General features: G+C 40.6%; 1 pseudogene; it reads right to left on the bottom strand.

Moving 5' to 3' along the window:
- Positions 1–14,364, bottom strand: part of LOC125922496 (5'(3')-deoxyribonucleotidase, cytosolic type-like) — a 51,193-nt pseudogene extending 36,829 nt beyond the window's left edge.
- Between the last annotated feature and the right edge of the window lie 10,552 nt (positions 14,365–24,916).

Genomic DNA, 24,916 nt, shown 5'->3' with positions numbered 1-24,916 from the left:
GAGGGAAAGAGGAGCTAATGTTTCATGAATATGGAATGCTCGGCTAGAGGAAAATTAATTAAAAGATTGATCCTTTACACTTCTATTTGGCAACCACAATTTTCAAAAGCACATCAATAGAGAAATGTGATCCTTTAGACATCAGCTATCTTAGAAATAAACAAAATTAAAGAATCAGAATTTTAAAATTTGCATGTACCTTAGAAATGATCTTAGCTAATAATTTTCAGACCTATGGAATCCTCAGGATTCTATGGAAATCCAAAACCATGGGAGGGGTGAGGGGTGGGAAAGGAGTGTCAGAGGAAATCAATGAAAATGAGTGAACTCCCAAACAAGAGTTAAAAAAAAATTAACTTATAAAAGCCTTTCTCATTAGTAGCAGAGTTCTAATCTTATTTGTGATGGTTAAGTACCCAGCTCAAAAGACTACATTTCCCAATCTCCCTCATAGAGAAGAAACTCTGGCCAATGAGATGACAAAAGAGGTATTACATGAGATTTCTGGGAAGACTTCTTGAAAGGTAAGGTTACCCTTTTGTCCGCCCTTCTCAGCTGTGGCCTGGAATGTGCAGGTGATGGTTGGGATTCCAGCCCTCAACTTGAACTCTGGGGGACATTGAGGATAGAAGCCATGCTTTGAGGATAAAGGAACTCAGAATGAGGAGCTTCAGTCGGAGATGACAGTATGGAGCCAACCATACTGTATCAGTCCCAGACTTCCTGTCTCCAGACCTATTTTAAGAGTGAAAAAATAAAATTCTGTCCTGTTCAAGCCAGTATTCATTCCTGTCAGTTACAACCAAATGCAATTCCTAGTGATAAGCCACATTTAGCATACAAAAGATCAGATGTCCTAAAAATTGCCTTTGAGGTATCAGTTCTAAAGAAGTTAAACATTTATTCACTGTTCTTTTTGAAATCCCAATTTGAGTAACTTCCCAGCCATCTGGGTGCTCTTAATGAAGACGTTGTGACTGTGTATAAAGCACGGACGTGCTCATGTGTCAAAGTGGACTTCACAAAAGAACAGGAAATTTTTATAAGCATTTTTGTGAAATTAAGTCAAGCAATATAAACTTATTCTCAGAAACAAGTAAAATCAGTCCACTATGAAAATTAAAAGTGCACACATTGCATAATTTAGAGATGATAGTAAAAAACACTCTTACGTTAAATCAATATATTTTTATTTTTGGACAAAGCTTCACAAAAGCTTTAGAAGAAGAAACAGGTTGGGGCACCTGGATGGTTCAGTCGGTTGAGCGTCCGTCTTCGGCTCAAGTCATGATCTCGCAGTTTGTGAGTTTGAGCCCCACGCCAGGCTCTGTGCTGACAGCTCTGGAGCCTGGAGCCTGCTTCGGATTCTGTGTCTCCTTCTCTCTCTGCCCCTCCTCCACTTGGGCTCTGTCTCTCTCTATCAAAAATAAATTTTTAAAAATTTAAAAAAAAAAGAAAGAACAGGTATAAGCCGCCCATAAAAATCAGCTATAAAGTCAAAAAGTGGTAGGAAAATATTTAAGGTTGTAAGGTTAAAAAAAGGAAGTACCCAAACAATACATTCCTGTGGATATGTCTTTTCACCAAGGATGTTCAAGGAAGGTTTGAATTTGGTTTTGAAGCGGAGATTATGGAAAAGAGAGTCTGACCACATGTCATGGTGAAAGCTGGACTCCACACCCCATGGCTATAAATCCCCCCTTCATTTGTGAAATATATGAGAATTGTGAATTGTATGTAAAATAGATGAAAAATAAGATCGCAGCTCTCCTTCTCTACATTGCCCCGAAGAAAACCCAAAAGCCAACTCAACACCATGCCTTTCTGTTTTGTTTTGGTTTTGCACCGAGAGATTGTTTGAAGGAATATTTACATCGACATCCAGATTTCTCAACCTCAGCGCTGTTGACATTTGGACCGATAATTTCTTGTGGGATGCTGTCCTGTGCTTTGTAGAATGTTTAGCAGCATCCTTGGCCTCTGTCCACCGATGCCAGGAGCAACATTCCCCCCACAGTCATGATAATCAAAAATGTCTCCAGACATTGCCAGTGTCTCCTGGGGGCACGGTGTCGGGGAGCCGCCCTCCTGAGGACCACTGTTTCGGCTGTGTTTTACTTCCATAAAAGGTTAGAGAGAGTGCCTGATGTTAAGCGAGATTGAAGCAGGAAAAGAATGAGAAAAGATTCCAAGCACTCCTCCACCCAATTCTGTAAAACCTTTTTCTCTTAGAGGAGTGGGACAGCGACAGCAGCGATGACCTAAAGAGGCCCCCCAGCCACACATCCTTCACGTGCAAGAACACGTTTCTCTGCCCAGGCACTCCTGATGGCCAAGTTGTCCTGGGCACGGTTAGAGCAAGGGAAACCCTCTCCCTGCTGACAAGTGGTCTCTTTTTCCCTTCCCTTTGGCCTCAGGGCACTTTCTGGCAGAGAAGGAAAAAAGGCCTAGACATCCATGAGTGGAAACACTGCAGTCTTTCTTTTGGCCAAGTTGGCTCTGGCTTTAAAGAAATTACTTGCAGTTACAGCAAAAGGACCTCAACCTTCTCAAAGGGTCCACTGACTATACTGGACAGTCCGTAGCTTCTCTTTCCAGGGCTGCTGACGAATGAATGTTTGCTAAAACATACACAGACTCTGATTCAAGATGAAAATTACGTATTTACTGACTCCTTCCTCTAGATTCCCAACGGGGATGCCCTAAGAATGCAGCACAGGTAAAAATTTACATTGCCATTAGAAACTACAGAAGTGTCGCATTCAAGTGAAGTGCCAGAACTATTAACAGAATTCTGCAAGAAATAAGAAGCTGGATTGAAAGGAAGGCCAATTCATGTGAGGGTCACCATAGGAAGAGGGAAAAGCCCAGCCAGAGACTATATGGAAAGGATCTTCTGGGTCTCCTGGGGCAGTAGGTGGGGAAAATGTAAAGCTTACGTCTCTAGGTAATGCATCCGTCAATCAAGGATCACAGAGTGGAGATTCTAGTAAGAGGCTAGCTCCCAGCTTACATTTGACACTGAGGAATGCGAAGTGAAGTATACACTGTTATTACCCATCAACCCATTCTGTCTCTTTCCCTCCCCCCCATCTTTGTCTTCCTTTTTTCCTTCCTTCCTCATATCTTTTCATCTTTCCTTCCCTCCTTCCACCTTTCTTCTCCTTCCTCTCCTCTTGCCCTCCTCTTCCCCTCCCCCCTCCTCCTCCTTTTTCTTCTTCCTCTTCTTCATCTCCTCCTCCTCCTCCTTCTTTCTTCTTTCTTCTTCTTCTTCTTGTGTATAAGCAGACAGTCATTGAAAGCTTATTGTTCCCAGACACTATTATAAGCATTGGAGATATAACAATGTACAAGATAGTATACATTATACTATTTGTTCTCTATTTGGTAAGACTAGTTGGAAGGCAGAGAACAAAACTACCACCTGGATAAATTTTAGTTGCAGTGAAGGCATAAGCAGGGTAGAAAACAGAATGCCACTAAGTCTTCTTCATTTGGGTTCCACCAGATCACAGCGGAACCAAAAGGAGTATTAGAGAACCAGGGGAGGGAGTAAGGTTTCCGCTCCTGCCCCCACCACTCAGACTAGGAAAAAGATGCTTCTACATAAGGGAAGACAGTAAAGGGAAAACATAAGAGGGAGAGTTCCTTGGGTTCCAGAGCAAGGAGTCCTGGCTCTTGGGAGATCTCAGGAAACAGCCAGATCCAGAGGAGTAGAGTCTGTGGAGTGTGTCACAGGCAGATGGGGCATTCCTGGTGAAAGATCATGGGAGCACAGCTGACACCTGGGTGGACTTACCCTGAACTTGGATACTATACTGAGGAAAGAATAACATTATAAATTAATGGAGTTTAAATTTCTACCAATCTGGTGACATAAGACATTATATCTTATGTCCAGTTTTAGAAAAATTCAGAAAAGTTGTCCATGCTGCACACACTAAATTTGTAAACTCGGATTCATACAGCTATATTCATAAGTCTCTCTTATCTAAAGTAAATTAATAAATCACAAAAAAATCCTTTCCTAAATCCCACATCTCTCTCTGTTATCACTCATTCACCTCTGTTCACAAATTTGTTAAACATATTCTTTATTAGCTACTGCAATTTCCTCCCTCCCTACACACTCACCCTTCAACCAACTCCAGTATGGTTTCTGTTCCTGTTATCTACCAGGAAAACATTTATTAAAGTTCTTGGTGACTTGTAGGCTCCTAAATGCAGTGGGTAATTTCCAGCTTATTTCGTTTCATTGTATTTGATCTTTAAACAGCATTTGGCACTGGTTTTGGCTCTCCTTTTTGAAACTCTGGCTTTCCTTGCTTTCATGACATCACACTCTCCTGGGCTTTCCTACTGGCTCAATCTTCTCAGTTACATTTGTAGGCTCATCCCCTCCTTGATCATTAAATATTGGTATTCCTCAAGATTCAGCCCTAGGACCCTTCTCTTTCTACTCTGTCCTCCCTCCCTGCATGTTTGCATTCATGACCATGGCTTAATGAAGCCATTGTTATATATCTATATCTATATCTATACCTATCTATCTATCTATCTATCTATCATCTATTAAATGACTTTCAATTTATATCTTTTGATCAGTCCTATCCTCCATACATTGGATCCTTATATCCAACCACTTATTTGGACCATTCTAGAATATCTCAAACATGTCCAAATTTGACTTTTTGGTCTTCCATCCTGTGTAAACCTGCTCATCTTCTCTAGTCCTTTTATTGGTGATTGGCATCTAGCTCTCCACTTCCTCCCATATGCGTCCTTACTCTCTGGCTTTGGGTCATACCGGCCTTCTCTTTGTCTTCAAATGGGCCATGCTCTCTTCCCCATAAGGGTATGCTGTTCTATCTGGAACGTTCCCCCTTGCTGCCTTCCCTTCGATGTAGACTCCTCTTCTGATCTCCACTCAAACATTCCTCTGCAGGAAGTCTTTCCTGTCATCGTGCGGACATCATTTCATTAGGCTCATCTGCTACCTGCCATCATAGCACCATGTTCCTTTTGTTTCATGCGATTGCACATTCATCAATCAGTATCTGACCCCTTCTCTCAATTATAAACTTCCTGAAGGCAGGGGCATTATCTGTTGCTAATCTCCATTTGACCCCAGTGTCAATATGCTTGGAATGAATAAAATAATTATCAGTAAAAGAGAGAACTGCTTTCCCCAAACTGAGTTGTTTGCCTTTTCTTTTTGATTTGTAGTGTTTTCACATGCGGACTTTTTTTTTTTTTTTTTTTTTTTTTTTTTTGTGAAATCTACTGTATCCATCTTTCCTCCTTTAAGGCCATTTTTAGAATGGCCTTTGCCACTCCAAGATTACATAAATATTCACCAAAATTTTCTTCCAGGACTTTTATGGTTTCATTTGCAAGATTTAATTCTTGAATCCATCTGGAATTTATTTCTGAAAGAAGCGAAATAGTGCCAGCTATTTTGTTTCAGAGCCAGTTCTTCCTAAATTGAAAACTTCAGCTATATCCAGTAGTGTGATGTCATTAGAGATAATAGGATTTAGAATCAGAAGGCCTGGATTTAAGTTCAGTTCCACCACTTGCTCACTGTACACATTTTAGCAACTCATTTAATCTCTTTGCGAATTATCAGAAACCTTTATAGGAGGAAGACTCAGGGAAGACACAGTTCAGGAATCCTCATGAACAAAATGGCCATTGGAAAGGTAAGAGAGAGTGGAAGAGTGGCACATCGATTAAGAGTGATGAGCAGTGGGTATTGTATGGCTGCGATGAATCACCGAATTCTACTCCTGAAACCAGTACTGCACTGTATGTTAAACTACCTAAAATTTAAATTAAAGAAAAAAAAAGAAAGAAAGAAAAGAGTGTGGGTTGAGTCAGCCTATCTGGGTGGCAACCATTTTATCATCCACAAGATGACATAAAAACTGTAACTATCTTTATGGTTTATGGTGGGGCTTAAATACATTAGTGAATGTCAGGCACTTAAGGCTGGTGTCCATAAGCAGTAAGCGAGGGTCCTCATAGCAAGGGATGTCACCTTTTTAGTGAGGGTAGTGGAGAACAGGTCCGTCTGTGCTCTCTTGAAGGAACTAGGAAAGTAGGTAAAGTGTGCTACCTAAGGAGCTAATAGGAATCTAAAGAACACGACGTAGAGCCGTCAGTTTCCTGGCAACACGACCAAAGCGATTCCCTCCCACCTCTGATTTCCGTTTGTTCTTGCAGATCTGCTGTGTGTGGTCTCGTCTTAACGTGTACAAAGGTTTAATGTTTTCAAGTGTCAAGGGTGTGAGCTTATGAAATTCAGTACATTACTACCTCAAAGTTTATAGAAACCTGGTCCTTTGATATCGACACGTCTTAATAATATATCTAGACATGAATACCTCTCAAAAGAAAGTAAAAAATGCCGGGGAAGTCTCCTTCCCCAGCAAGTGAGCTGGGGAAGAGTTACCTCATATGCCCACTGATAATGAACCTCTTCATCACCGTTTCGATCCCCTAAAGTGCAGAAGGAACTGGGGAGGTGGCATACAGGAACTGCCTAGTATCACGGAATAATAAACACTGAGTCGCCGTTGTCACTTACCTTTTCCTGTCTATTTCCTTGGGTTGCAGACCCTGACGTGTCCCAGACTCACGTGATAACAGGCAGGGCCAGGCCAGGAGCTGCAGTGTCCACACACTGTTTGAAATGATTAATGGAAGTGTATGTGTGTTTCACTGAGTTCCAACTAAGGGATTTATTACTGGCACTGGATTTAACACTGTAACTTATTTGAAATTGCTTATCATTTTACAGCGTGTCACATAACTAGATAGCATCAGTCACTTAACTGAGGATATAATAAATCCATTTTATTGGTTTTGTTTGAGGTTTTTGTTTTGTTCGTTTTGTTTTCCCTTTCGTGCTGGGAAGAAAAATGTTTTCTTTCGTTTCGTTTTGGTTTGTTTTTCTGACATGGTTCACTTTTATAGCAGAAAACATCCAACAAATTCCCACAGAGAATTCAGGTGCTTATTTGACATTGATGATTGTAAGTGCAGTTGAGTAATTTTAACTTTATTAACTACAAGATAAATTTATAAACAGAATTCCCATTAGCAGTTCCTATAATGCATCAATTCAGGGAAGCAGCCATTACTGGAACCTTGAAAATAACATGACTTTTCCCCCCACCTTTACCTCCCCCATCACCAGTTCAATGAGCGGGATTGTAGGTGGGGTGGGGGCAGGCATGAGTCTCGGGAGCGTTCTCTGCTACCCTGTTGACAAAAACAATGCAAGCTCCCTTTCTCTGGTTCTCTCATGTTCGGTGATTAGTCCTCCTGGGGTGTGCAGACATGGTTTTCACTATATAGACTGTTCCAGCCAGATCTGTGATTCTTCTGTGCCAGCCTCCGGGCAGATAATTCAACTCAGCCCTCTGTTCTGCAGTGGGGACCAATTACATCAAATGCAGAGGCAGGAGTAAAATGCCCCATTTTCTCTCAGGTTCAAGCCATATCTTTCAGGCAAGGATTGGCAACAGCAAAACCGATATTTTGATACCCCTCCCGTCCCCCACAAGCACCCAACCATTTGCTGGGTCGTGTTTCTTCTCTACCTATTGCCAGCCACAGAGAGAAAGTCATCATTAACTGGGACTCATGCTCTCATGACACGATATGATCAGTTTGCTCAATCCCAGGCACCAAGCAGAATCCTTGCTATTAAGGTCAGCAGCAGGGAAATGCCAGTTGACCACATGACCTGTCATTTGAGTGGAAACAACAACAACAACAACAACAACACAACACTACTCTAATGCAATCAATTTCAGTTATTGTGTCTTGATGTTAATTATCTGAAACAGCAGAAAATCAAATGTTATCCTAATTTCTACTCAGAACTGAGACAAGAGTCAGATCCCATACAAGGAACATTTACCCAAAGCAGGAGAAATAGGCACAAAATCACTAATTGACCTCCACTGAGGGGGGAAAAAGAACAACAAAACATTCTTTTCTCTTTTGTAATTTTTCTCTCTTGAGTTTTCTTTCTCGGTTTTCGGAAGAAAAGTCCTCAGATGGGATATTAGTGTGCTTTTTAATTTTAGATGAGAATGAGTCACTTCTTTTTGGAAAACAGCTCCAGGCCATGCACGATTCCATTTCAGGATTTTGGATGGCTCTGTTGAGGTCTTCAGGCAACTGGCAACCCACTGGTCAAGGATTAGTGTCTGGCCCAATGTCACGCCCTCTAAGTTGCCACAGGCGTGTCACAAATATGCTCAATAGACCTAGGTCAGCACTGGCAAGATTTATTATTTTTATTATTTGTACCATTTACTTGAAGGCACTGTTTATTTTACTGGGAACAGGAACTATTTACATTTCGCCAGTTCTATTAGTTTCTTGGGCAGCCATAACAAACTACCACAAACTCGGTGGCTTAAAACAACCAAAATTTATTCTCTCACAGTTCTTGAGGCCAGAAGTCCAAAAATCAACGTGCCCACGGGGGCATGCTCCCTCTGAAGGCTCTGGGGAAGAATCCTTCCTCGCTTCTTTCAGTTCCAGTGGCTCCAGGCAATGTTTGGCTTATGGTCCCAACACTCCAATCTCTGCTCTGTCTTCACATGGCCTTCTCCTCTGTGTGTTCTTCCTTCCTTACTCTTGTTTTATAAAAGCACCAGTCAGTGAATTTATGGTCCACTTTTAGCCATGTTGTTGTCGTCAAGAGATCCTTAATTACATCTGTAAATATCCTTTTTCCAAACAAGATCACATCGACAGGTTCCCAGTGGACATGTCTTGGTGGGTCCCATTCAACACACCATGCCAGCTGTGTAAGGAGAAGATGTGGAAAAGTGAGTTAGCTGGCCCTGTATTTCTGATGTATTTCAATGATTTTGAGCCCCACAGAGAGCGCACTGCCTTTCTGAATCTTCCCAGTTGGCCCCATCCCAAATCTGCCTCTTGGCTAGGCAAATCTTGCACTGATTTAAGAAAGAGACACTTGAGGAGATCCTACCATGGCATTCTGTGCATCCTGCCTTTCCCACAACTCCCTGGTGAGTGTTCATTAAATGTCTCATGAAACTAAACTAATATGACAACCTCGTCCATTGTCCGCCCCAGGTAAAACCACCATGCTGTTTAACCTCAACACTCACCTTCCCACACCTATTCCCAAGTGTAGACCAAAGTACCGACTGACCTCATACAGAATTGACGACTGCCAACAACAAATGGACATGGAACACAGATCGGCAATCCTACCTTGTTTTCTAAGTATGCTTTCCAGGACAATATTATATACCTTCACTGTCCACAAGAATCCCTCCCCCAACACTCCTAGTTGTGGATCTTACTTCTCACTGTATTGATAATATTGAAAAAGTCTTTCCATTCTGAAATGTACCACCTCTTTTCTTACCCGGCCACTACTCCTTTCAGCTAGCTTCTCATAACCCCTTCCGAAGGACCTCACTGCTGCAATTAGCCCTTCTTTCAATCAGCTCTCTCTCCTCGGAGCATTCCTACCTCCAGGAATCAATCCTACTAGTATTCAAGTATATTCTCGTAGCTCCAGGACCTATGAATAAACTCTCTCTTGGCCCCAAAGTTCCCTTCTATTTTGTGTCCTTGTCTCCACTCCCCTTTTCAGAAATTCTTGTTTTGTTTTTAACTCATTTTCCTCAACTTTCATTTCCCATTACTCTGTGGGCATTATCCACATAAGAATCTCAATTCCCCTTTATGCCATCAATTTCACTGACCATCTCTGTATCCTTAGTTTCCTTAACTTTTATTTGAGCAATTTCCCTGTATTTTGCAGGTTTCTGCACATTCTTTATAGGTTTCATCTTCTTCATTGTACCAGTAACTTCCTTTTTTTGGTTACATCTAATTTATGCAGAGATAAAATCCTACGGCCAGTATACCTGCCTCAGTTTTCCATTTGGGGGACTTGGTTTTAAAAAAAAACCAAAACTTGGTGGACTGCTAAATTATGCATGAATCCATTTTGGCAACAGCATTGAAATATTCCTCTGTCGTATAAAATCTACATATCATACAGAATGGTCACTGGGTTTTAGAATCTATTAGAGTGGCGAAAGTGATCTTAAAAATTGGCAGGACATTTGTTTCCTGTAGAAGTGATTGGAGCATGACCTTTTGTACAAATCATATCGTTAAGTTATTTCCTTGGAGCAAGAGGGTCTAAATATATCTCTAATGGTGCACATTTGTATGGCCCTTTATAGTTTTCAAGGAAATTTCATATCCATTACTTTATTTGATCCTTACAATAGCCCTGTAAGATACTGGTATTTATCTAATTTTCACAGACAGGAAGAATGAGGCTTCTAGAGTCTGTATGACTCACCCAACACCCTCCACCTAGTGCTCAACTTAAACCCATGGCCATTACCCCAGTGGCTCAACCTTGAGTGCACAATAGAATCACCAGGGAGCTTTCAGAAATCTCAACACCCAGGCTGCACTCAGCACTAATCAAATCAGAATCTCTGGGGTGAGATCAAGGCACTATTATCTTTGAAAACTCTCCAGGTAATTTTAGCATGCAACTAAGCTTGAGAAGCGGTACTTCAGCCCCTCGTTTCTGTAGCACTACCGTCACTCCAGTTCAACTCCCGCTTGCTGTCATCTTGAAGACAGATCTTTTACTGCCGTTTAAAGGGGAAGATGACTTTCTTGGGATCCAGTTTCTTGCAACGCAGATATTAGGCTTTTATAAGGGGGGGAAAAAAAAGGAACCATGTCAGTCCCTTTAGATATGTAATTTTCTCCCAAGTCTCTGACGGATGTGTCTACATCTGCATTGATCGGAAGATAAACAATGCCAAAAAGGGGTGTAGTGTGATTTGTGGGAAGTATCAAAACATTTGAACCTGCCTCGTAGGTTTGTGCACATCGTATGGATATTCATGCTCAAATTTACATTCAAATGTCTTAGGGATGCCATCAGCTTCTTACTCTTTCTAAAGGAATCATAAAGTTGGCTCTGATATTGTGGCTCGTTTGTTTCTTTTTAATAGCTGGGGATAACCTTAGAATGGCTTGGGAATGAGCTTAAGTATCTTAACACTTGTCCTAGGAATGTACCCTACATACGTAAGGTCTGACAACTATTGATTGTAAAATTATTTTTACACCTCTCCCCTCTGAGGCTGCATTGGAAAAGGGCAATTGTTCTGCTGTGACAATGAAATGGCTCTGTTCCTAAGCATGCACTGGGGAGACGCAATGTTGGTAAAATGTTAACTGGCAGCATACTGAAGTTTTTCAATTATTAAGAGAGCATTTTCCTTGCAAAGTTAGGCCGTGAATAAAAGGTAAGTAAAAGAGAAGTATCTCCAGAGTCCAAGTACATTTCAAGGCTCATCACAATATGATTGAAAGAAGAAGATAGAAACTGAATTAAAAATGATGATCCTTACATCAGTTCTTAAGAATACCAGGTTACATTGTTACATTACATTCTGAAACCATTGCCTCAGTTTGCCATATGCAAAAATGGGGATCCACTTCTGAAACTTTATATGAAGTCTGGAGATTTTGTTTCTTCAGCACACGAGGAGCAGAATGAAATCAAATTTTTTGTATATGGTTTAAGTGAAATACATTCAATTACGATCATTTTGGTGACTGATTATAAGGCAGCTGTTGGAGACTAAGGCTCCGACCAGTTGTTTGTCTCTAAGAATTACACTAACCAAACAGACAACTTCTTCAGGAATGCCGTTTCCACCAGATGAACGCCCAGCTCAAGAACATGATTTCCTGTTGCTATCGCATGAAGTCAAAATTCTTCACTCTAGTTTCTAAGGCACCATATCCCTGCAGCTGTTTCTTCCTGTTTCCCAGCAGGCACTCTGTTCCGGTCAAGCTACTTTCTCTGTGTCACCCCACCCACTTCCCTGCTGATCCCAGATCTGTGTCTTTGTGCACGCTGCCTTCTCCACTACAGTACCTTCTCTCTCCTCTCCACCTGAGGAAAGCAGTCTTTCTTCAAGGCACAGCTCAGTTCACGTCACTTCTGTGACACTTCTTCCAGCTGCTCTGGACCTCACCAATTCCCTCAACCTTCATTATCTATGCAAAGTACAACCATGACCGCATATTCTCCTGGTCCTTGCATTAAGAATTTTCTAGTACGTGCAGGACCCTTGCTCTGAGGTACCAAGAAGAATGCATACAGATGCCCCATGTTGAGAAGTCAAAGCCCATAGTGCATACGACAGACACTATGTTTCCTATATAAGGGCAGGGACAATAGAGCTTGTGTCCGGGTAATGTTTCCGTTACCACTTCAAAATGGAAGGAGTCCCTGAAGTAGATTTTTAAATGTTGGTGTGGTCGGCTGACCTTTTGTTGTCCAGAAAATATGTTGGATTCAACCTTCCTCAAAGAATAATCCATCTTTAAAATTCTGTGACTGGTTATCTTTTTACTGAACAGATGGACTTGTCCATTGATTTAGCACCATGTTGACATTATTAAATTCAATTAAACAAACAGGTTGGCCCATGGTGTCCTTTTCTTCTCCCTGTGCACTTCTCTGAGTGACATTGTCCATATGTAGAAGTGGCATGTCCCGATCTCAATTGACATGTGAATTATGGCCTATCGTGGATTATTAGCAAATAGTCCAGGCTGTTCCTATCTCAATCCATCCTCCTTTTGTGATTCAGTAGAGTCACCAGGGTGTGAGGAAACCACTACTGCTTGGCTCTGTTTTCTCCCCAAATCTGAGGTGACACTTCTTCTCCTGCTCCATACAACAACCTTTCAAGGCTACCATGTTTCTGCAAGGCAGGGGGCACCGTAGCTTCTATCTCCACTATGAAACTCAATCAAGGATAATCCGTGCCCAAATGGACCTGGTTTCTCAAGGGTATAGCTCAGAGATGCTTATGAAGTAAGTTTGTCCCTGCCTCCAGCCCACTCTGCCCTACACTCTGTCCTCCAAGGGTAGGTTACAATTGATAGGTTAGAGGTTCTGAATCACTTCGGGAGATTTTGTTTGTTTCGTAGCAGCTTTATTGACATATGATTTGTATAGTATATAATTCATTTATTTAAAGTTTAGAATTCAGTGGCCTTTAGTCTTTTCACAGAGCCATGTACCCATCACCATGATCAATTTTAGAACATTTTCATCATTGCAGAAACAAACTCCAAACCCTTTAGTTATTACCATTCCAATCCCACCCTAAGCCTCAATCCTTCTCAGCCCTAAGCAACCACGAATCCACTTTCTGTCTCTATAGATTTGCTTATTCTGGATATTTTATATAAATAGGATCACATAGCATGTGGTCTTTTGTGACGGACTTCTTTCCGTCAGCATAATGTTTTCAAGTTTCATCCACACTGAAGCATGCATTGTACTTCATTCCTTTTCATAACCAAATAATATCCTATTATATGGATATGCCACATTATATCTACCCATCCATCAACTGATGGGCATTTGGTTTGTTTCCACCTTTTAGATATTGCAGGTCACGTTGCCATGAACATCTGTGTATTAGCTTTTATGTGAACCTAAGTTTTTAATTCTCTTGCCTATATATCTAAGAGTAGAATTACTGAGTCAAATCGTAACTCTATGTTTCACTTTTTGAGGAATTCCCAGACTGTCTTCCAAAGTGACTCCACAATTTTACATCTCTACCAGCAATAGACAAGAGCTCTGATTTCCCCATATCTTCACCAACATTTATTGTGATCTGACTTTTTGATTCTAGGTGCCCTACTGGGGTGAAGTTTCCTATTTTGATTTTGATTTGCTACTTGAGGGCTGATGACGGTGAGCCTCTTTTCATGTGCGTGTTGATTGTTTGCTTATCTTCTTTGAAGACGTGCCTATTCAGGTCCTTTGCCCCATTTCAATTGTGTTACTTGTATTTTTAGTATAGATATGATTTTTAAGTATTTTCTCCCATTCTAAAGGAAATAGTTCCTCATCTTTTGGTTTATAGAATAGTCCAGCAAACTTCTTTCCCTACCCTTGATTTTAAATGCCAGTAGCAATCTTTCTAGTCATTTTGATAACCCAAAATACTCCCATGTAGTTCCAAGTCATGTTTTTAAAACAGTATGATTCCCAAGTCCCCAAATATTGTGTTTTCAGCAAGGATGACTGTATGTCCTAAAGTCCTCACTTAAATTTCTAACTGCCTATGCCATTGAACCAGTCCACGTATAAATCCCACAGGCACCTAGACACTCAACACGTCGTCCCCTTCTCCTCTCTGGTTTCCTTACCAAGACACCGTCCACTGTGCATTCTACCATCCACCACCGTTCTCCATCTCTCTTCCTGCTCTCCTCCAACTCAATCGCCATGTTCCGTTGACTCCACCTCCTAAAAATCTCTTCACTTCATTCTTTCAAAGCTGTGGTCACTAACCTTTACCTGGCGGGGGGCGTTGCAATAGCTTCCAATTGTTTTCCCGCTTCGGTGGCTTCATTGTCCAATCCAGAGTGACTTTTCTAAAAGGAAAACCCGATGAAGTGTATTTCCTGCTGAAATCTCTTCACTGGCTTTTTATCATTCTAGTGGCTCTGCCCAGCTGGTGGTTTGAGAACACTTAGGGATTTGATGGAAGGGTTCTGGAAAGGTCGTGTCATTCACAACAGTGCCACCTGTTCCTTTCCAGTTTTATCAGTCAGTTAATAGAGTAGGAAAATTTCTCAAAACTAAGCAAAAAATAAATCAATGATTTTAAATATTTTCCCCTTTAAAGGGAACACTTTGCTAACTTCTCATTTCATATCAAGGGAACAGGTGTGCTGTGGCCAGTGGATTTCAAAGTGAACAAACTCATATCTCACCCATATTATCACTCAACTGAATCTTACTAGCCAAGATGGTTTGAATTACTTTTTTTTTTTTAACATTTTATTTTATTTTTGAGAAAGAGACAGAGTGTGAGTTGGGGAGGGGCAGAGAGAGAGGGAGACACAGGATCCAAAGCACAAAGCCAGGTGCGGGGCTCGAACTTAGGAACTGTGAGATCATGACCTGAGCCGAAGTCAGATGCTTAACTGACTGAGCCACCCAGGGACCCCTGTTTGAATTACTTTAAATCGTAGTCTTAGAGTTTTTGTATACATAATGGACCACTTATTAAAGAAAGCAAAAAAAAAAATACAATGTCAAAATTCAAGTTATGAGAAGAATAAAAATGATAACGATTCTGCAATCTAATCTCAAATTGATCCTCACCAGATCTGTGGCTTGTTTAAATTACAATTTGCAGCTGATTGAAAATTTTTTTTTCAAAAAAAAAGTAAAAAGAAGAAATATAGTAATGAGTATATTTAAATTGACCATTTATTGGATAAGAATAACACACAATGTTATCTAAGACCGTAAGTGAGACACAACAACCTAACATCTCCTGTCTCATCATGTAGAAACAAAAAATAAAACAGTTGTTTTTTTAACCCTTGGTCAAGAAGACAGTTTTTGTCAATTTTTAAAGCATCAGTAAGTAATTACATTTTAGTATACATGTTAGTACACATTCCGTTCCCAAACCAAAACAACTTTGCCATTTCTGATTTATTTGTCAACAAATGATTTTCTTATACAATTAATACAAAGTAAATCAAATCATACAAACCATTGTTAACGGGAAAAAGACAGATTTTGTCTTCGATAGAACTATCGTTAAAATTATATTTTAAGAGAGCTTTACATATCTAGAAGAGGCAACAGTGAACTAGATTGCATGTCTCTCTGGTAGGCAAAAAAGAAAAAAAGATGAGGGGTGAGAACCCACCCAAGCCTCCTCTTTTCCCAAACACTCACAGAAAATTCCAGTTTCCTTTACACCATGCTATCAAAGGCTGACCTCATACGGAAAAGTGGTTTAGGCATTAGTTGCCTCATTCAATTGACACTTAAAAGATATAAATGCAGAAAGTTCTGCATTCAGTGTGGGAGAGTGAACTCCTAACAAAATCGGTCTCCCACCAAGAGTAGCGTAAACTCCGGTCAGAGAGACAATGCAATCACTTGAGGTTTGGGAAAACTTCACAAAGTCCGGTAGGTTCAGGGCCCCACATGAGCTAGTCCGCCCCACCTTGCCCATCTGATTTCTTTTCACTCTCCCTCTGTGCTCGTTCTTCTCCAGGCATTCCCGCCGTGCCCACCCGGAACCCTCTCCCCCATGTGTGCTTGCCTCGCTCACATTCTCTGCATCATCTCACGAGCCCTTTCCTCACCATTTGGTAACAAATAACAACCCTCCAACCCTCTGCCTGGCCAGGACATCCTGCCACCTTACCCTGCTTTATCCTTCTCCATAACACCTGCGACCATCTGACATACCGCATATATTTGTTTATTGCCCCTTTTATCCGTGCGTGCTTACTAGGATGCACGGTTCATCCGAGCACCATGCTGGGCCATCCCCAGCACCTAGAACGGCACCTGGAACAAAGCAGTTAAAAAAAAGTGGACACTATTTGACTAAAAGGATGAATATGAGGTATTCTGGAGAACTGGGGGTGGGGGAGGGATCTCATTTGATAGTCTGGTAGCAGAAAGTCTATGCGGACACAGTGATGTCCATGGACAAAGGAATAATGGCTGTCAAGGTAGGAAGCATATGTGATGACAGGCCAGTGACACTACTAGACAGACTGGAATGTGTCTGATGTTAGTATAAACTATAAAACCCTGGAGGGTCAAGCTTATACGTTTCTCATGCAAGTCCCTCCGATGAGATCCTTAAGATTCAAAATGTTGAATGACTTGCCGAATTCACATAGCAACCAGAGGAAACAAGGACTTTCTGATTGCTGGTCCAGATCTCTCCACATACACCCATACCCCCCAGCCTACCCTGCTGTGAACTGAATTGTGCCCCCCAAAATGCATGTGTTGACCCCCACTGTGACTGTATCTAAAGAGAGGGCCTATCAGGAGGTAGTTAAGGTTAGACTAGGTCATAAAGGTGGTCTCTTTATAAGAAGAGACACCAGAGAGCTTGCGGTCTTGCTGTCCCCCCACCCGCAAACGCACGGGAGAGGCCATGCGAGGACTGACAAGGCAAGGTCATAAGCCCGGAAGAGTACTTTCACCAAGAACAGAACTCTGTTACTACCTTGATCTTGAACTTCCCAGCATCCAGAATGGAAAAAAAATACACTTTTGTTCTTTAAGAAGATCCAGTCTGTAATACTTTGTTACGGAAGCCGAGCTGCCTAAGCCATGGCCTTCCCTCCTCTGTCACTGCCTCTCCACAAAGCGGGTGTCAAACCACTAATCTATACGACCACATGGCTGTCAATTATGAGGAGTGGGTAGGGAATAGAGCTGAGAAGTGGGTTATAAATGATGTCTTTCCCACACCTTGCCATCTTTAGTCAGCTCACACTCTCAGAGCCTTCACAGGTGACTCACTCGACTAATTCAGCGGCTTAGTTTTGACGTTCACAACAGCTAGCGGAACTATATCTACTTGAACACTTCAGGAGAGATTTAAACAGTGTTTTCCTATTGTCTCAGTCTTTGGGTACAAGCTGAATATTCAGACGGAGGCAGGAGCAGTCAGAAAAAAAAAAAAGCTATCGTTTTCATTTTCGGTCTATCAGCACCCCCAAGTCATTCACCCAGTTTGAAAGCAATGAAGCATGGAGTTCACTTGCAATGACACAGATCCAGGCATATTAGTGCAATTATTTTCTTAAATACTTTAGAGGACATTTCTTTTGTCTGGTGCTGTAATATCACCTTTTTAATTCGTGAAACTGAAAAAGAAAACTAGAGGCTCCATTCTTATTTTAGAAGAATCCCTGCCAGCAAAAATATTGGTATTTAAAGCCTGGGTTTGGAAGTAGGAAAGTGGAGGAGATTGCATTAAAATTCAATCCAATTCATCCAAAGTTTATAAAATATAAATGATATGCAAAGCATCGGTTTCTCTGTGGGAAATGTAAGAAAACCTAAGGCGGGAGCTCTGCCCTCTAGTTAGAGGTATGTATAGGTATGTATGAGCCACGATGTTGGGTACAAACATCAAATCGTTCCTTCTCCATTCTTACTGAAGCGATTATAAAGATTATGAGCAGATATCAGTGCTGCAGTTCAAGAAAACATTATATATATGCCAGGAGCATTGAAGAAATCATTTAGATACAGCAAGATGGGACTGGATGAAAAGAAAGAGCCATCTAGTATTCTGCTGCATGTCTAGAAAATAAGAGAGAGAGGGGCACCTGGGTGGCTCAGTCGGTGAAGCGTCCAACTTCGGCCCAGGGCATGATCTCATGTCATGGTTCGTGAGCTCAGGCCCCGCATCAGGCTCTGTGCTGACAGCTTGGAGCCTGAAGCCTGCTTCCGATTCTGTGTGTCCCTCTCTCTCTGCCCCTAACCCACTAGCATTCTGTCTCTGTCTCTCTAAAAATAAATAAACATTAAAATAAATAAATAAACTTAATAAAAAAAATTAAAAAAAAAGAAAATAAGAGGGAGAGAGGAGCAAGACTGTATTAAAATCCTAGGAAGCGAAGAAACGAAGACGGGTACTGATGCGCTGTGAAGGGAGATGGAGGTATATTACCTTCAACGTGCGATATTAAGTGTAGTATTGAATAGCTGAGTGAAATACTTCCACTCTACCAGCCAGCACCTGTGGGCTGGAGCCACAGAGAAGGCACGCAAGAGGGACACACACCAGAGGCACTGCTCCACTGGAGATTCAGCATGGAAAGGCTCCATGCTAAGATGCCTCCCACCCAGCCCTGGCTCAGGCTTCTAACCACTGTGCAATGACTGACATTGAGCAGGGTTGATGGCGTGGCAGCAAGAAATCGCAGTGAAAAAAAAAAGAAGCAGCAACAACAATACAGAGGGAAGCTCGGCTGTCTTGTCTGCTTTCCACTAAAACTGAAGGATTGAGAAAGAAATTGAACTCTTCATTCTTACATAAAGCCATGAAATCCTAACTCTTGAAGCCAGTCTTGGGCAAACCTCGACCTCCCTCCTGAAAGGAGAATAAACAGAAGCCATTGAAACCTTCATATTTTATAACAAGAGGAACAAACGTCACCTTCTGAAACTCACGGTTATTATTAGAAACAGATATTTTAAAGAAATTGTGTCATCTTCATTCTCCATTTCAAAAGGGCACTGTAAGTATGAGATTAAAGTGGGTGTTCATCGGAAGGAAATTATTCGAGATCGGGAAAGAGAAAGGTGATGGGAATTACAATTTCAGAATTCAGAGATTCAGTGTAATATTGAGTAGCTGTAGAGGCTACGAAGTCCTAAAAAAGTTTCTTTTAATGTTTATATTTATTTTTGAGACAGAGAGAGACAGAGCATAAGTGAGGGAGGGGCAGAGAGGGAGACACAGAATCCGAAGCAAGTTCCAGGCTCTGAGCTGTCAGCACAGAGCCCGATGCGGGGCTGGAACTCACAAACTGCAAGATCATGACCTGAGCCAAAGTCGAATACTCAACTGACTGAGCCACCCAGGCACTCCAAGACTGTAGAAGTTGTAACTGGTGAAGTAGAAGACGAGCTTGAGAAATTCTCTAACAACACAGAAGAAATGAGAAATAATGAATAGGATACAAAGTATGAGACCTGAAAAATAAGGTTTTACAAGATACAAAGAACAGAATAGAACAATAAGAGTTTAAAACAAAACAAAACAACTACAGAAAAAAAACTGACCTAAACTGAAGTAAACCTGTGTCTGTGGGTAAAAAGAGTTCATGTCTACAAGGTCAAGATCAAAGAGATTCTAACAATTAAAAAAAAAAAAAAAAAGCTTTAAGGTCAAATACAATCTCCAAATGGCATCCAGATGAAAAAAAAATCACATTCAAAGGAATGAAAATCAAGATGATCTCTTTGCAACACTAGACACTTGTAAGACAGTGAAGCAACATCTATGGAATTTTCAGGTAAAATATTGTGATTCCAGAATTCTGCACTATATTTAAGCAGGTACACTGGTAAGAACAACAGAAAGACATTTTCACATCTACAAGCGATCAAAAAGTATATCATCCATATATTGGCAGAGAATTTGCTCAGAAGGACATAGCAACAACTTGCCTATATTAACTCATAAAAGGAAATAAAATAGCATAAAAAAGGCCACTAAGGCCTGAAACCAAGTCATACACGCGTGAATTAAATTATAATAATTAATACAAGTGTAAACATTTTTTAAAGAGATGATTCATAATATAATATAACCACTTGGGTCTAAAAACCCCACAATATATAAATAAAATTTGAGAGGTAGAATGAAGAAGAGTAGAGGTACTGGTGATAAAAATATAATACGAAAATTCCTCATCTCGTATGTGTCTGGAAATCAACTCTTCCAAGTTTTCTTTGATTTTAGGAAAAGTAGTTATAAATATGATTATTTTTAAAAACTTAAAGGCAACCAATAATAGAATAAAATATTTTAAGTATATAACTTCTTTGTCATTATAGAACAAATAAAAGGCAAAAATAACTCCTATAAACCAACATGGTATGAAAAATAAGTAAAAAAAACAAAAATAATGTATATAAAACGTCATAAAGAATGAAAAACACTCAAAACCATTAATATAGAGCGTAAACCAAGATGGCAATCGTAAGCCCACACATATGAGAAATGACAACGAATGTAAATAGGTACACTTTTCTACTAAATGACAAAAAATATAAAACTATGTCGCAAAATAAAGGCCAATTATATGCTGCTTATAAGAGACAAATACAAAAGAGATACAAAAAGTCAAAAAATTTAAAATGACAAAGACATATCGAGCAAATACAAACAACGGAAATTTTAATATAAAATGGAAAGAAACCCAAATTGGAAGCATATATAGGAAAAAGTCATTTTACATTGGCAAAATATATAATCCATAATTTAAATATAACTATCACAAACTTATTCTCTGCCTCATAATGTTGTGCCCAAACATATAAAGCATAAACTGCTACAAATACAAATAGAACTAACAGAAATGAAGGCGGGGGGGGGTAACTTCAGACCTAAATCCTCTATGATGGATCAATATACAAAATATAAGGGATTTGAATAATATCCCTAATAAGACGGATTAAATAGATATGGTAGCAATACTACTTAAACATAAGTTTTTTCAAGCATGCACAAAAAGTCTTGTATTGAGTTAGAACAAAAACCAAAATAAAAAGAGAGGAACAGAAATTGTACAGACTCTAATCTGTGACAACACAGTAAAATTATCTTTAGCAACAACAACAAAATCACACAAACCAAAAGTATTCTCAAACTCCTGGACATCAAAATGCGGTGTTCTAAATAATTCGGAAGTTGGTCAGAGATTAATACCACCATTCCAGACTATTTAGATTACAATGATAATGAAAACACTACACATGTCAACATTTACGACATGTTGCTTATACTCAAATATGTTCTTCCAAAATTTTGAAGAACAAATGATTTCCCCGTGGTATAACCTGTTCCAGAACATGGCAAAAAGATGGAAAGCTTCCCGATTTGTTATATGCAGCTAACATGCTCTGATTTCCAATTCTGAACATGACAGCACTCGAAAGAAAACTCTTGTGAATATAAGCAAATAAAATTTAGCAATTATTCAAAAGAATGATTGACCATAGTCAAGGAAGGCTTAACTAAAGAAAGCAAGGCTAACTTAATGTTAGGCAATCTGTTGACATAAATCATATCAATAAAGCAAAAAAAGAAAATCCATACAGTGGTCTCCTTAGGATGAGGGGACAAGGCTGATGACAAAGCACAAGGTAGGACACCCTCCCCCCTCTGCCCCAGGTGGGATATGTGATATTCCTCAGGCACTCCAGACTGCCCAGGAACAAAGGAGAGGGGAAAACAAATGTTTAACTGATAGAGATCACAGTCTTGCACGAGTCCTGCAGTCTCCATCAGCTTACAAATATCAGTAAATTACAAGAAAAAGGCAACATTATCAATAGCCTAATCTCCAGAAACCCATAGACTCCGTTTCCTGGAGCTCCAACATCCCCCCTCCATAGTGATGTGGGGAACAAAGGCAAAATGGAACCAGCAGGTAAAATTAAATTTCCTTATAACCTGCAGCCCATTGACAAATACTTGAGGCAAATGCAGAGTGTAACATGTCTCCAGGAACCCCTAATGCCTCATAGGAGGGAAAACAACCTTAGCTTGACAAGGTATCTTAGGAGTCCTCTTTAGCATATCAAAGTCCTTCTGGAGGCCTCTGATTTGCCTTTGCTTCCCCAACTCCACACTATATAACCAGTCATTCTTCACAACCCCAGTGCAGCTCTTTCTGTCCATGGATTCTGTCTCCCTGCTTTGTAATAAAATCACCTTTTTGCACCAAAGACGTCTTTCAAGAATTCTTTCTTGGCCATGAGCTCCAAACCCCCACCACCCCAAAACGTCATCAGTTAGAGGCAAAAAAATAAAAAGAAAAAAAGAAGAAGATAATATTCAACATCTATCCCTAGTACAAAGTTTAAATAAAGAAGCAGATGGGGCGCCTGGGTGGCTCAGTCGGTTAAGCGTCCGACTTCAGCTCAGGTCACGATCTCACGGTCCGTGAGTTTGAGCCCCGAGTCAGGCTCTGGGCTGATGGCTCGGAGCCTGGAGCCTGCTTCCGATTCTGTGTCTCCCTCTCTCTCTGCCCCTCCCCCGTTCATGCTCTGTCTCTCTCTGTCCCAAAAATAAATAAACGTTAAAAAAAATTTTTTTTTAAAAATAAAGAAGCAGAGAAATATTTCTTCATTAACATAATAAAAACATTTAACTCAAGCTAACAACCAATATCATACTGCTATAAATTTATTGAGCATTGCTTGGCATTTTTTTTTAAACAAAGAAAATAACAGTTTAGATAGTGCAATTTATAGTATCGTAAAGTTACATTTTATGTGTTTTTAAACACTAGTAATACATATACTGTGTGTTACTGCATTACCGTACGGGTTTATTTTATTTTATTTTTTTAATGTTTATTTATTTTTGAGAGAGACAGACAGAATATGAGTGGGGGAGGGACAGAGAGAGAGGGAGACACAGAATCGGAAGCAGGCTCCAGGCTCCGAGCGCTCAGCACAGAGCCGGAAACGGGGCTCGAACTCACGAACCATGAGATCATGACATGAGCTGAAGTCAGACGCTCAACCGACTGAACCACCCAGACGCCCCAAGTACTGGTTTAAAAGCCACATACGATGCAAACATTTTATGGGCACTTCAAGAAATTCTGAAGGATTAATTTTGCGTATATTTCATTTGTGTCCTTTTTGTCCAACTTGAGCACTTAATGCTCCTTACCCTCATCATAGCTGATTCCTCTTGAGTGTTTGCTTCCTCTCAGTAATCTATGTGTTCATCTTTCACTGATTTTTCCAGGAATCTTTCCATATTGGCTCAGCTCATAGTAGTAATAGTAACTCTTTATATTTACATCAAAACAATAAGAACCTTCAACCAAAGTATTTCATCAAAGTAGAGCATTACAAACACGCGCTTCCTGGTGTTCTCTTACTCTATTTCAAAGACGTGGATGCCAGAGGACTCCCTTTCAACAATGATTAAGAACAGAATCAGAATCGATTCCCTCTTTAACAGCTTATTGTTCGCATTAGGAAAAGCAGTTGAGTATCCTTGTTAGAGTTGAGCCATGGGACCCCCTTCAAAACCATTTTTAAGAAAGTCAATACTCCTTACTCTGCAAGTGAGGACTGATAAATATTACTAATTGTACATCCATTCTCTGTGCAGAGCCGGGGTTGTGCCAGGCGGCCCACACTTCTGCTGGGCACACAATGCTTCTGCAGCACATAAAAGACCAGAAGTGGTCAGGAGCTACCGCAGTAAGAAAAGAGAATTTGGTGGAGTGAGTTGGGGGTGAGTAGGTAATGATGAAATTTGAAGTCGGGTTCGCGAGCAAATGGCTAAGAAAGAATTCTCGAGATGTCTTTGGTATGAAAAGGTGATTTTATTAAAGCACGGGGACAGGACCCGTGGGCAGAAAGTGCTGCACGGGGTTTATGAGGAGCACTTGATTATATACTTTCAAGTGTGTGGAGGAACGCGAGGTATAGATAACATAGGTCTCCAAAGAATTTCTGGATGCTGAAAGCAGGGTCTCACAGGACCCTGCAGATTTGGCTGTTGTCAAGATAAAGTTGCTTTTAGTTTTTAAGGAAGTGTAAACATTAAGGCATTAAGGCAGCTATAAATGTCTCCTGGGGAGTGTTATACACTGCAGGCCTGTGACATCTGTCAGTGAGCGGCAGGCTGTAAGGGAATTTAATTTAAACTACATTTTTCTTGCCTTTGTTTCCCTCATCAGGTAATAAGGGTGTGACTAGTAATACACGAGGGGCGTGTAAGGCTATCCACTGTATGATTCCAACGATATGGCATTTTGGAAAGGGCAAGACTACGGACAGAAGAAATAGTTTAGTGGTTGTCAGGGGTCACGGCGGAGGGAGGGAGGAATTGATGGAGTACAGGAGATTCTTCAAACACCGAAACTATTATGAATTACACTGTAATTATACTGTAACAATGGACACATGTCATTATACATTTGCCAAAACCCATAGAATGTACAACAGCAAGACTAGACGCTAATGTGCAGTATGGACTTCAGTTAATAATAACGCATCCATGTTGGTTCATCAGTTGTATTAATCAGATACAGTAATGCAAGATGTTAATGATAGAGGGAACTGGGGAGTGGGTACTGAGGGGGGTACTGTGGGTACTAGAGATACTGTGGGAACTCACTGCTCCATTCTTCTGTACACCTAAAACTGCTCTAAAAAGTAAAATCTATCTCCTCCTCCTCCTCCTCCCTTCTTCTTCTTCTTCTTCTTCTTCTTCTTCTTCTTCTCCTTCTC

The sequence above is a fragment of the Panthera uncia genome, chromosome B1, assembly GCF_023721935.1.
Source record: "Panthera uncia isolate 11264 chromosome B1, Puncia_PCG_1.0, whole genome shotgun sequence".
NCBI classification, from domain to species: Eukaryota; Metazoa; Chordata; class Mammalia; order Carnivora; family Felidae; genus Panthera; species Panthera uncia.
The sequence above is the reverse complement of the archived record's forward strand: the minus strand, read 5'-3'. Positions and strand labels throughout refer to the sequence as shown.